Source organism: Lissotriton helveticus, chromosome 1_1, assembly GCF_964261635.1.
Source record: "Lissotriton helveticus chromosome 1_1, aLisHel1.1, whole genome shotgun sequence".
NCBI lineage: Eukaryota > Metazoa > Chordata > Amphibia > Caudata > Salamandridae > Lissotriton > Lissotriton helveticus.
This window is the reverse complement of record NC_136057.1, coordinates 725,719,434-725,731,448: the sequence shown is the minus strand read 5'-3', so window position 1 is coordinate 725,731,448 and position 12,015 is coordinate 725,719,434. Positions and strand designations below refer to the sequence as shown.

At 40.6% G+C, this 12,015-nt stretch overlaps 1 pseudogene; it reads left to right on the top strand.

Annotated features, from left to right (window-relative positions):
- Positions 1-8,126, top strand: part of LOC144770630 (parapinopsin-like) — a 449,353-nt pseudogene extending 441,227 nt beyond the window's left edge.
- Positions 8,127-12,015: the final 3,889 nt, after the last annotated feature.

Sequence of the window (12,015 nt, the reverse complement as noted above, 5' to 3'; positions counted from 1 at the left end):
AGTGTTTGATTGGTTCAGATGCTCCGTCCATCACCACCTCTTTTGTACCGCTTTGTTCGCCATAAGTTGGCAGGGTATGCTCAGACGTGAGTCCCTTGCTCACTTTGCCACTGGATTCAAGCAAGCCTGGCTGAAGACGGCTGGAATGCCAGAAACCAGTCCTAGGAAGCTTGTTTCCGGTCCAGGAAGGCATGGCTTGGCAGTTCGGGCTGGACTGTTCCCATGAGGCACAGGGTCAGACTGATTTGCATATGGCCATCTCTGAACTGGGGTGGCAGTGTGGGCTAAAGAACGGTGATGGATTAAAACCAGATCTGTTGTCTGGGTGTGAGTGTTTGATTGGTTCAGATGCTCCGTCCATCACCACCCCCTTTTGTACCGCTTTGTTCGCCATAGGTTGGCAGGGTATGCTCAGACGTGAGTCCCTTGCTCACTTTGCCACTGGATTCAAGCAAGCCTGGCTGAAGACGCCTGGAATGCCAGAAACCGGTCCTAGGAAGCTTGTTTCCGGTCCAGGGAAGGCATGGCTTGGCAGTTCGGTCTGGACTGTTCCCATGAGGCACAGGGTCAGACTGATCTGCATATGGCCATGTCTGAACTGGGGTGGCAGAGTGGGCTAAAGAACGGTGATGGATTAAACCCAGATCTGTTGACTGGGTGTGAGTGTTTGATTGGTTCAGATGCTCCATCCATCACCACCCCCTTTTGAACCGCTTTGTTCGCCATAAGTTGGCAGGGTATGCTCAGACGTGAGTCCCTTGCTCACTTTGCCACTGGATTCAAGCAAGCCTGGCTGAAGACGCCTGGAATGCCAGAAACCGGTCCTAGGAAGCTTGTTTCCGGTCCAGGGAAGGCATGGCTTGGCAGTTCGGTCTGGACTGTTCCCATGAGGCACAGGGTCAGACTGATCTGCATATGGCCATGTCTGAACTGGGGTGGCAGAGTGGGCTAAAGAACGGTGATGGATTAAACCCAGATCTGTTGACTGGGTGTGAGTGTTTGATTGGTTCAGATGCTCCATCCATCACCACCCCCTTTTGTACCGCTTTGTTCGCCATAAGTTGGCAGGGTATGCTCAGACGTGAGTCCCTTGCTCACTTTGCCACTGGATTCAAGCAAGCCTGGCTGAAGACGGCTGGAATGCCTGAAACCGGTCCTAGGAAGCTTGTTTCCGGTCCAGGGAAGGCAAGGCTTGGCAGTTCGGGCTGAACTGTTCCCATTAGGCACAGAGTCAGACTGATTTTCATATGGCCATGTCTGAACTGGGGTGGCAGAGTGGGATAAAGAACGGTGATGGATTAAACCCAGATCTGTTGACTGGGTGTGAGTGTTTGATTGGTTCAGATGCTCCGTCCATCACCACCATCTTTTGTACCACATGTAAAATGGCAACATTTCCTTCTAGGTCTAACTGGGACACATCACAGTTTAATGAGAAATCGAGGTAGGCGTTACCTTGCGTGAACTCAATGTGGCTAGTGGGTAACATGTCCAGATGTCCAGAATGGTGAGCATGTGATCACCGTGTGTACTGTGTGTGTTGTCTTGATTGGCAAAGTGTTCCTGACTTTATGCGGTATCAGACTTTATGGTGTTTTGGGAATGTACATACCCCTCTGGCTATGTGTGCTTTATTGAGGCCAATCCCCCTGGACCTTTGTGATGTTGCTGTGCCTATCTGTGGGATCAATTTGTGATTTCCTGTTTGCGCATTTGTCTGCTGGCTAAGTGCCACCCTACCTGTGATCTGTCAGTCAATGACCTTGGGCCTGGGTGTCAGGGCCTACCTAACTACATCATCGAAATTCCTTTATTTAGCAATCTGTCAATTGCATACAAAGTACATAAATATCAACAATTTCATCATCTAAAAGTTTTATTATAAAAGATACTTTCCATCTATAAAACGTAAAAAAAGTGTCATTAAAAAACTGGATACATATAAAATGTTAAAACACATCATCAACTTTAGCTGTTCTCTAAAAAAGCAGGTGTCAACTGAGTTCTCCTCAGCCTTAAAGGTGACCACAGAAACAACGTGATACAATAGTACACAAACTGGCCCCCAAGCATTTGGATGAAGTAAAGTGCTACCCAACATTGTCTAAAATTGTGTCTCCAGACAAGAGGTAAAATAGATTTTCTCCTACGCTCTTCATGAAATGTACAAAAAAAAGATCCAGGTGTAAATCCAATTGTAGGGATGAAGCATCATATGGGCACGGGGTAAATCGTGTAGTGAGTGCCTTTTGCCCGGGTACCTCAGCAACAAAGGGATGTAATTTAGTCGGAACCTAACTAGTATGAAGCGGTGTTGTAAGTTGGAAACCTGTGCAAGATAAGAATGCATGTCCTGAGGGATGGAGGGAGACAATTGATAAAGATTCACTGATGGTTCCAGGTGGTAGGCCTCCCTTCTTTTCTGCATAGCTTTCAGGCGGAAAGCATCCTGCTGCTTCGCTTTGGCAATCAGCCTACAATTAGTTGTTTTTTTTATAGAGTTCTGAAACGTCCAGTGCCCCTAAAGTTGCTTTTACATAATTCATCCATTTAATTTAATCAGCATGGTCCAACATTAGGCAATCAGTCAGAATGTTTTGGTTTAATTTTACAGTCTCTCTCCTCCAGATGGAATTTGTATAATATAATTGGTGCTAAGCATATTATATCACAAATAAATGGAGCTCCTAATTCAATGTGGCAATTATTAGAGCATGTCCGCGGGCGGAAGAAGAACCTTTTGTAAAAATAATTCTCAATGCGTTGCAGGGTATCAGCATTAGTTATTCTCCAAATCCCTGCTCATAAGTGGCGACTGATAATGCTTTGGCCTTTAACACCTTCAGGATTTCTGGGATTGGTTTAGAGCCCAGTTTCTTCATAAAGAAGAAGATAGCCCTTATACTCTTTTCAAAGGATAGGCCTCTATTTCGTACCATACTATTACATATTAAGTTTTCATCAAAACAAATCCCCAAATACAGAAAGGTATGAACAACCTCCAGTCTGCATATTTCTATATAAAATGATGGTTGTTTATTTAACAGCTGTCCTGCCGCTAATATTTCTGTTTTTGCCTCAATGACTCTGAAATCCATTTGCTCCATAAAGCTAGTGTAGGCATCAATTAGGGTCTGCAATGCTCTGCATGTTATTGCACCTCACTTGTGAACTGTCAATCAGTGGCCTTGGGTCTGGGTGTCAGGGCCTACCTAACTACGTATTTCTGAATCAGGGCTAATGTGGAGTTCACAACGGACAAATTTGTCAATAAAGATCCAATTTCGTTTTTATAAATGAATGTATTGTTATTCATTCATGTGTGTGTGTGTGGGGGGTTGTGTGTGTGTGTGCGTGTGTGTGCATTCATAACCAACGCTGTGGGGACCAGTTCAGTCCTCATAGAATGGGTTAACCTTGTCCAGTGCCAGACAAACACTATCTTTGGGAGGACCAGTGCATCAGGATGACCGGTCCCCGTGGTCTGTTTAGGTACTTTCGAGCGAGTGAAGGGGAAGAGGTGTGGCGCCGCGGCTAGGGCAACTGACTCCGGAATCTGGGGATCACGGTTCGATCCCCGGCACCGACGGCAGATTAGCCCAGCACCATGTGACTCTGGGTAATAGCTTACTTAATCTTCCAGACGGCGCATAGAGACCCTTACGGGTGATTGTGCGCTTTACAAATGTGGATTATTATAATCAAAAAAATGTAGGGGCCAATTAGGATAGCGAGTGGACTTCTGTCTGCCCGCCACCCTAGCAGTGCTGGGACAGGCCACCAGTGGTGCGGTGGTCCCGTACCTGCAATTAGGATGCCACATCCACTGCGGCGGTGGCAACCTCTATTCCCAGCATTGTGGCGGGCGGTGTTCACAGCACCACCCGCCACAATGCTGGGAATGCACGGTGTGCATTGTCATGCACAAGGTGACAGGCACAGCGCGGTGCCTCCCACTTTGTCCATGACAATGAAGGGGGTACCCTAGGTACCCCCCATGTGCACTCCCCACCCCCTTAATAACCTGGGGGCCCGCAAGGGCCCCTGACAGCAAAATCTGCATGCCTTACCGAAAGGCTGCTTCCCGCACCCATGCTAATATGGATGGCGGTGTCTAGCAGACACCGCCACCATATCTAGCCCCTTTTCCACCCAGTAGACTGGTCGACCTGCGGAAAACCGGCGGAGGGTATTTCCATCCGCCGGGTTCCCCCCCCGCCATACTAATATGGCGGCGTAAATGGGTGGCGGGCGGAGGGTTATGTAGGTCGTTTCGCCATGCGGGCAGTGGCGATCCGCCCTACATCGTAATCAGCCCCTATGAATGCAGTTATATTTGCCTTGGTCCACTTTATAACCTAACCTACTATCAAAGTGGGCATGGAGTTAGAACAGTAAATACACACTTCATTATGGTCAATGGCTGGTCCTCATAATATTAGGTATGTTATGGGGAGGCGGGGTGTGTGTGTGTGTGTGCTGACTTTTGGGTTGACTAGAGTGGGCCCCACCTCCTGATACGAAACTGGTTTCTTGCATGTTTCTTCAAATCCCTATACTTCTCTTATCAGTGAAATAGACTATTGTCGAGCTTGTGAGACCCTTGTCTTTTCTCTGTGCACGACCCATAAGCTATAAATGATGGCCCTGAAGTAGAGAGATTTACTACTTGCAACCAAAACCTTGCCACGCATCACTATGGCACTGAGGAAAGCAAAACTATGATGAAAGGAATGTTTGATTTCATCTCAACTACTGGTAATTACTATAGACCACATTCAGGACCATGATTCTTTCCACTGTTTCACCATGGACATCAAGCATCACATGAAAATTAGTTTTAGTCCTGCTCCAACAGGAATAGCACATTCTAAGGTGCAGGGTCATGCCCCTCTGAAAGGGCACGCAAGTAAGCCCAGACAAGTTTGAGCCATGTTGGTCTTTATCACTGAGGTGAAAATTCCATTTTCTCCGGCATATTTCAAATTCGAATGTATGCTTGATTACTTGACCCAAGCAATCATAGTTCTGGGCTAATTTAGCATCCTAACTTAAATACTATTATATTTGTTGAACAAATTCGGAAAGTAGAGTGCATGTATGGATATACGTTCAATTCAACAGAAAGATGATAAGCTTTTCTTTACCTCTTAAATCCTTGTAGAAAAGTTGCCATTTATATCTTGGTTGGAAATCAAAAGGGATTACATTTCAGATATCTATACAGTTTCTTAAAATCGACAATCAGTGTAGATAGAGTTGTAGTGTGACTAGCTATAATTAGTGATCATCTACAGTACAATTCAAGTTAATATATGTTAGCTACAAACTTCAATTTCACAACCTAGTAACGTTTGTGTTTTGAATAATGCTAGTTAGACAGCAACTATATGCTTCCAATGAAGATGATTATCTTAAGTATCAAAGTGGAAAATTACCATTCTCATGCAAATAGCTTAAAGTAAATATTTGATATTTGTTGTGTCTAGAGAAAACATAGCGATTTTTTCTTAGGGAAATTCTGACTACCCAAAATGTATTTTCAAATGTGCAAAAAATTCAAAGAAATAAGTGACGAAGGATTGAGTGCTGGCTTTATTAAACCGCTCCTCACTTGCAAAAAGAATGTTTGTAATATTTTAAGTATAGGCGGAAAATTCGTTCCGCTCGCGAAATTTGCGATTTTTGGCAATTTCACGATCCGCGCATCGCGCAAAATTGCCAAAAAATCCGCACGTTGGCGGATTCTTTTTTCTTGTTAGCACTTCAAAAATACAATCTTGCACGCGCGGCATTGACTTACAATGATTCTGCGTTCGCTGATGAGTTTTCCTCCCTGTTCGCGTGCGCTGCGAGATTTTGGTAGCTAGCCTAGCGACGCCGCGATCGCAAACACGTCATTGCGACCCAAAACAGGTAATTGGGAACGTGAACACGTCATTGCGACCCGAAACAGGAAATTGCGAACGCGAACACGTCATTGCGACCCGAAACAAGAAAAAGGCATCGCGAGCAGGCTGGTTAAGTGGAAACAACATGTTCGTGACTGTTGCGACCGCATGCACAGGTTCTCGTTCCCAAACTGGTAAAAAAATCTCACAAACTCGCGGATTTTTGCGAATCGCGATTACGAATGTGCGCAAATTCGCGTATCTCGAATTTGCAAATTACACCCATGTTTATCATTTTTAGAGTAATCATGCTGGATTGCATGATTCATAACTCAAATGTAATCTAATTTGATTGTGCAAACCAACTCAAGATCCATATGTGTGTGGATGTGCTTGAGTGAGAATCTATGTATGAGTGAAAACTGAGTGTGTATATGTCCCTTCATTTACCCTCTCATTAGCTTTTACAAAGATTAGCATTACATAAAACCATATTCATATATAGTTTGTCAATTGCTTTCATTCTATAAAGTGTAAGTAAAAATTCAACAAAACACAGTTCTGTCTGCAGCTAATACAAATAGTTTCCCTATGCCATCCAAGGACTGGAAAAGAGAGCTGACCTACCCAAGTCTATCACAAAGAGAAATATTTTTCTTCAAGAGGTTTAATAAACATTAAGAAAACTAGGTAACATGTATGCATTCTTATGACTGAGTACATACTATGCTATTCATTTCATTCTATTTGATATAGATTTGATATAGAGCGATGTATGGCTAATGAATAATCAAAAATAAAACTGTTATCTCTAATCCATCCATTGCCAACTTGATTAAGAGGATGCATTTATAACATGGTTTTATTTTGGTTAAATCTTTACAATGTATAATTGCTTTACGATGTATATTGCACGCCAATAACATTGCATCCACTACATTGTCATATAACTACACTGTAAGCAAAGGTAAGAACAATAGGAAAATACAGTAGTAAAAATAATAATTAAATACTTTCCATGATGATGTAGTGATAGACATCATTGACCTTCACTATGGTCGTCTTTATGATTTAATTATCAGCCCCAATAAAAACTGGTTTATAGGGACAGCACTTTATCCGGTCTGATAAATAAGGGCCATTATGAGTTTTCCCATTCAAATAGAAAAAACGTTGAGTTTGGTGATTTCTGAACCAAAATCCATATGTGCCAGTCTGTACAGGGCATTTTCCTTGTTAAACAGCAAGAGATGCAGCAAGTACAGCTAACATTTTTATTCTGATCTCAGATCTGGGATCAGAATGAAATGGGCTGCTCATAATCAGGGCTATAATATCACACAACTGTACAATTTTATAATAATGACAATTAGTTTACTTGGCATGTAGTTAAGCATGTTCTGTATTGTGAAATCTGTGTGCGTGTATAAGAATGCACTGTATTGGTGGCTTTCACTAAGTTTCACTGTTCCATTCTGCTAAACATTGCCGGGGTAAATGAGATTCTAGTATGACTTGTTCCTTTTTTTAAAGTTACCATTTCTCGCAAGGAGGATTCATTACTTCAGTGAGCTAGCAGGCCCTGTGATTACAAATGATCATATGCAGCCTATGCTTTTTGGTTTCTAGTAGACATTTTTCCTCTTGGGAAAACTTGTTGGTAAAAAAAAGTCTATCAAACTTCATATATCTGAGCTTGAAAGCTTAGTCAAATATTCAGTTCTTGCCAATACGTTTTCTCGGGTTTACCTATGATTACCTTTACTTAGTAGATAATTTTATGAAAATAGTACATACGATTCATTATGTTACATTTATTGTGCTGCATTCCAGAGAAGATGACAAAGTAATAATAATGTATTAATCTCCCTATCAGTGTCAAGGATGAAACACAAACAAATAAACATGTTAGCACTTTAAAAAAAATCTGTTTAAGTGGAATTGAAATAAATACATTCAATCATATTTAATCCATATTTATTTACATTTTGAAAGTGTAATTTATCTTGTTTAATTGCAAGGCAGTGTCTTCAAGTTAGATGTTCCAATTCGACAAGTGATATCAAGTAACAACTGTATTTTCTACTATTTCATCTACAGTTTCGAGAGTGTGCTGTTGATTGTATCACCTGTGGCCACATTAGTTTGGTGAAATTGCAAGAAGATAGCATCTGTTCAACTGCTCCTACTGAGTATGGCGCACCCTGCAAAATCAACCAGGTGACCCCTGCTTGAAACAGACAGAAAGACAATGAGATACAACAGTTCAAATATAAATATTCACACTACAGTGAAAACAGACAAAACAAGAAAAACAAAAATCTTTTTAATTTGTTCCGAGTTTATAACTACTCTAATAGCTGTATTTTTTTATTTTGTTTTGTCTTGACCTGAGAAAATTCACTATGTGTTTATATATGTATATAGAGATAACTCTAATCACTAGTATATGCAGTAGACTTTTGTACTCTCTACCATTCCTATGTGACTCTTAGAGTATATCCATTTGTATCCCTTCCTTATGTATATAGAGATAACTCTAATCACTAGTATATGCAGTAGACCTTTGTACTATACCATTCCTACATGACTCAGAGTATATCCATTTGTATCCCTTCCTTATGTATATAGAGATAACTCTAATCACTAGTATATGCAGTAGACCTTTGTACTCTCTACCATTCCTATGTGACTCTTAGAGTATATCCATTTGTATCTCCTCCCTGAGTGACTTTACTACTTGTACATTTGCAATTTTTCTTTCTGTTTGTATCTCTTCCTTGTGTGACTTTACATCTTGTACATTTGCAATTTTTCTGTTTGTATCTTTTATGTAACGCATGTAATCCTAAATCCTTATGTTTTGCAACTGGTTCTTATGTAAAGCGCTCTGACACCTTTGGGTAAAGTTCGTGCTATATAAAATCGCATTAAATAAACGTTTATACTCACTATGATAACAATGCATTGTTTAATTAGTGAATAGTATCATAATATATATCACTAGTACAATTCAATGACTAACGTGTTTTTTCGAAGCAGGTGGAAGAAAAGAAGAAAAACAAAATTTCAATTGATATGCTACCTTAGGCACATTGAAATTGTAAATCACTTTCAACTTATTGGTGCCTTATTGAGAAACAATGTCAGCTGCACTATGTGAACTTCAGTCAAATCACTTCTTTTGTTCACATTTCTTCATCATTTGCTTAAAACTTTAGGCACCCCAAAAGTAATGTTTTCTCACTGACATGCTTTCCAAAGCACAAGGCACAATATAGTTGATGAGAAAGACCTGAGGCTGGATCACAAAATATGTTTGATATCCTTAGTGGTAAATGAAAGCAGCACTTGGTGGAAACACCTCTTCACATTGTATTATGAATGCAGGTTTCTAGATGTGGTTATGTGCAAGAAGAATGTGCATGTTTGCTATGTGGCATTTTGTGGTACTGATGATGTGTTCTGTTGTTTTTGAGCTACTGTCTTTTTTGCTACATTATTGCATTTGATGTTGTGGTGTTGTAGTATGGTTGTTGTGTTTTGCAGTTGTGTTTGTGGTGCTATTCCCTGTTATATTGTATTTGTGTTTTAATGTTGCTTTGTTTATTTTGTTGTATTATTGTCTGTTGTTTATTAGAGATGTCAAGAGATACAGCTACATTTCCATTCAAAAGCAGCACATTCCTTTAAAGTGCCCATGACTAGCAACTAATTGCCACTGTTTAAGATGGTAAGGTAGCTTTTCTCCAGCTATTTAAGACCCCAGTTAACCTAAAACTGTGGCAGCAACCATATCCTAAATCAATGCTTGCAGTCCTCACTTTGTTTGTAATGGCCTCAGATGTTTATGGTTTGTGCATTAAATAGTAAACACTGTTTAATGTGGTGCTTAAGTATTTCAAAACAATATTACGTCTCACACGTCCTCTGGTTAGGGTGGGCCTTAGCGCGCCTATACAGCCGAGGTTTAGTTCTTTTGGTCCTGACGAATGCCAAGTAAATTTACACCATAAATGGCAGAAACATGTTGACCTGACCTCACCTAAGAGGAAGTAGTCGAACAATCTATTTGGCCCCCTTCCGACATTCTGTTTTTAATATGTCTGATTGATCACCTAATAAAAACTTTTTTGTGACACAATCTAGACATTTTAATTTAAATAACACTATCACCACTTCACTTGTCACATCACAAAAACCAGCTGTGCAGTAAATCTGGCATCGAAGCACAACGGGGAGGCACTCGGCTTCTCCCGGTGGGGCCCAATGATGAAGCATGTCACCAACCGGGTTGGTGAGTGAGGGCCTTCTATATAAATCCAAAAGATTTATATTTCTATCCCCATGCTCTCTCTGTTATGCTACCAGTAACTACACTCTTTTGTTGTTTAAACCCCAAAACAATATTACCTTCATTCCTGAAACAAAATTAAATATCTTTTATTATCATCTGCTTTTCTCAACTGCCATCAGTGGATCCCAGACAATTATTGCATGGTTACAACTCTTTGTTCTACAGTCATAGTTTCCTATTGTATTCTAAAAAATACATGTGGGGTCATTTCAATGTCCTTTTTTAAATTTCCATCACAGTAAAGGTTAGTCTAGCTGCAATAGCCTTTCAGACATCTTCTTCAAATAGAGAAATGACTAACCATTGTGAAATATCTGAGATGTTGTTTTAAATGACAATTTAAAAATAGTTGTGCTTCCTATAAGCTGTGAAGTGTGCTAAATGAAATTTTAAGTGACTTGTAAAGGTAGTCATTCATTGGTCTCCTTTTTAATGTATAAAAACTACCTGATTTAGTCTATTTTACAAAGCTCTGAGCAAAACCTTTCAAGAAATTCTTCACAGAATCATGTTGTTTTCACAATGGTTTACCACAAGTGGAAATGAAACTGCTCACACTAATGCAAGAATGGTAACAATATGCTGTTTTGTTGGACTAGAAAGTACTACTGCCACAGGGTTTGAAAAATCACAAATTTCCCAGTTTCCCCATAAAAACATTCATGAATAGAAATTGTAAGTCCCAACTGCTGGACTCGGCCCTTTTTCTGCAGGGTATTCACCAAACATTTTGCCTTGACCCTCCTGTTTTATTTACTTGTTTTTGTTGGCTTTTTAGACTCTGTGCACTTTAGTCCTGCTAGCCAGTGCTAAACTGCTCGTGCTCAATCCCTAAAACATAGAAAAATTGGCTTGCATCTTATTGGCATATTTCATTTACTGATAAGTCCCCAGTAACGTGCTATAACATATACCCAGGGCTGGTATATTAAATTGTAACAGTGGGTATGCAGCACTTAATGTGCCACCCACTTAAGTAGCTCCTTAAAACTTGCCCAGGTCTGCCATTGCACCCTGTTAGCATATTTAAACTACCAATTCGACTGGGCAAAATACAAACTTAACAAGCCTTAAACACCTTTCTTATTATATTTAAGCCACCCCTAAGGTAGGCTTTAAATAGCCATAGAGTAGGGTGCATTGCATTTAAAAAGTTGGACATGTACTTTTAAGTTTTACACTTCCTGGTAATGAAATACTAGCACATTTGACCTTCCTTTCCCATTAGATAACTTTGGGTTACACTATTACATATACTAAGTAAATTGAAATTGAAAGGAATTTATTGAGTGCCCGATGACCAAGCGGTTTCTTGGCGCTAAGGACGGAGGTAAGAGAAGAGCTACTCACTCAGCGAAGGCTTGTGAAAACAGTCAGGTTTTCAACAATTTGCGGAACTCCATGTAATAAGCCGTAGTTCTAAAAGTAAACGGTAAGGGGTTCCAAAAAGCAGGGGCCAGGTAGGAGAAACACCATCCACCATGTTTCTTCCTTTTGAAGCGGGGGACACGCAATAGATTTTTAGTGGAGGAACGAAGATCACGGATGGGAATGTAAGGCTTGAGTTTGGTAGACACAAATAAAGGGGCAGATCCAGATAATGCCTTAAAGATCAGGCTTAAACAGCGAACGTTCAGTGAGGGGTAACCAGTGAAGGGATTTAAGAAAGGGAGTGATGTGATGGAATTTAGGATGTTTAAAAACTAGCCTTGTGGCTTGATTTTAAATAAGTGTTAACCTTTGATTGGGAGGAAAGTCATGTTTGAT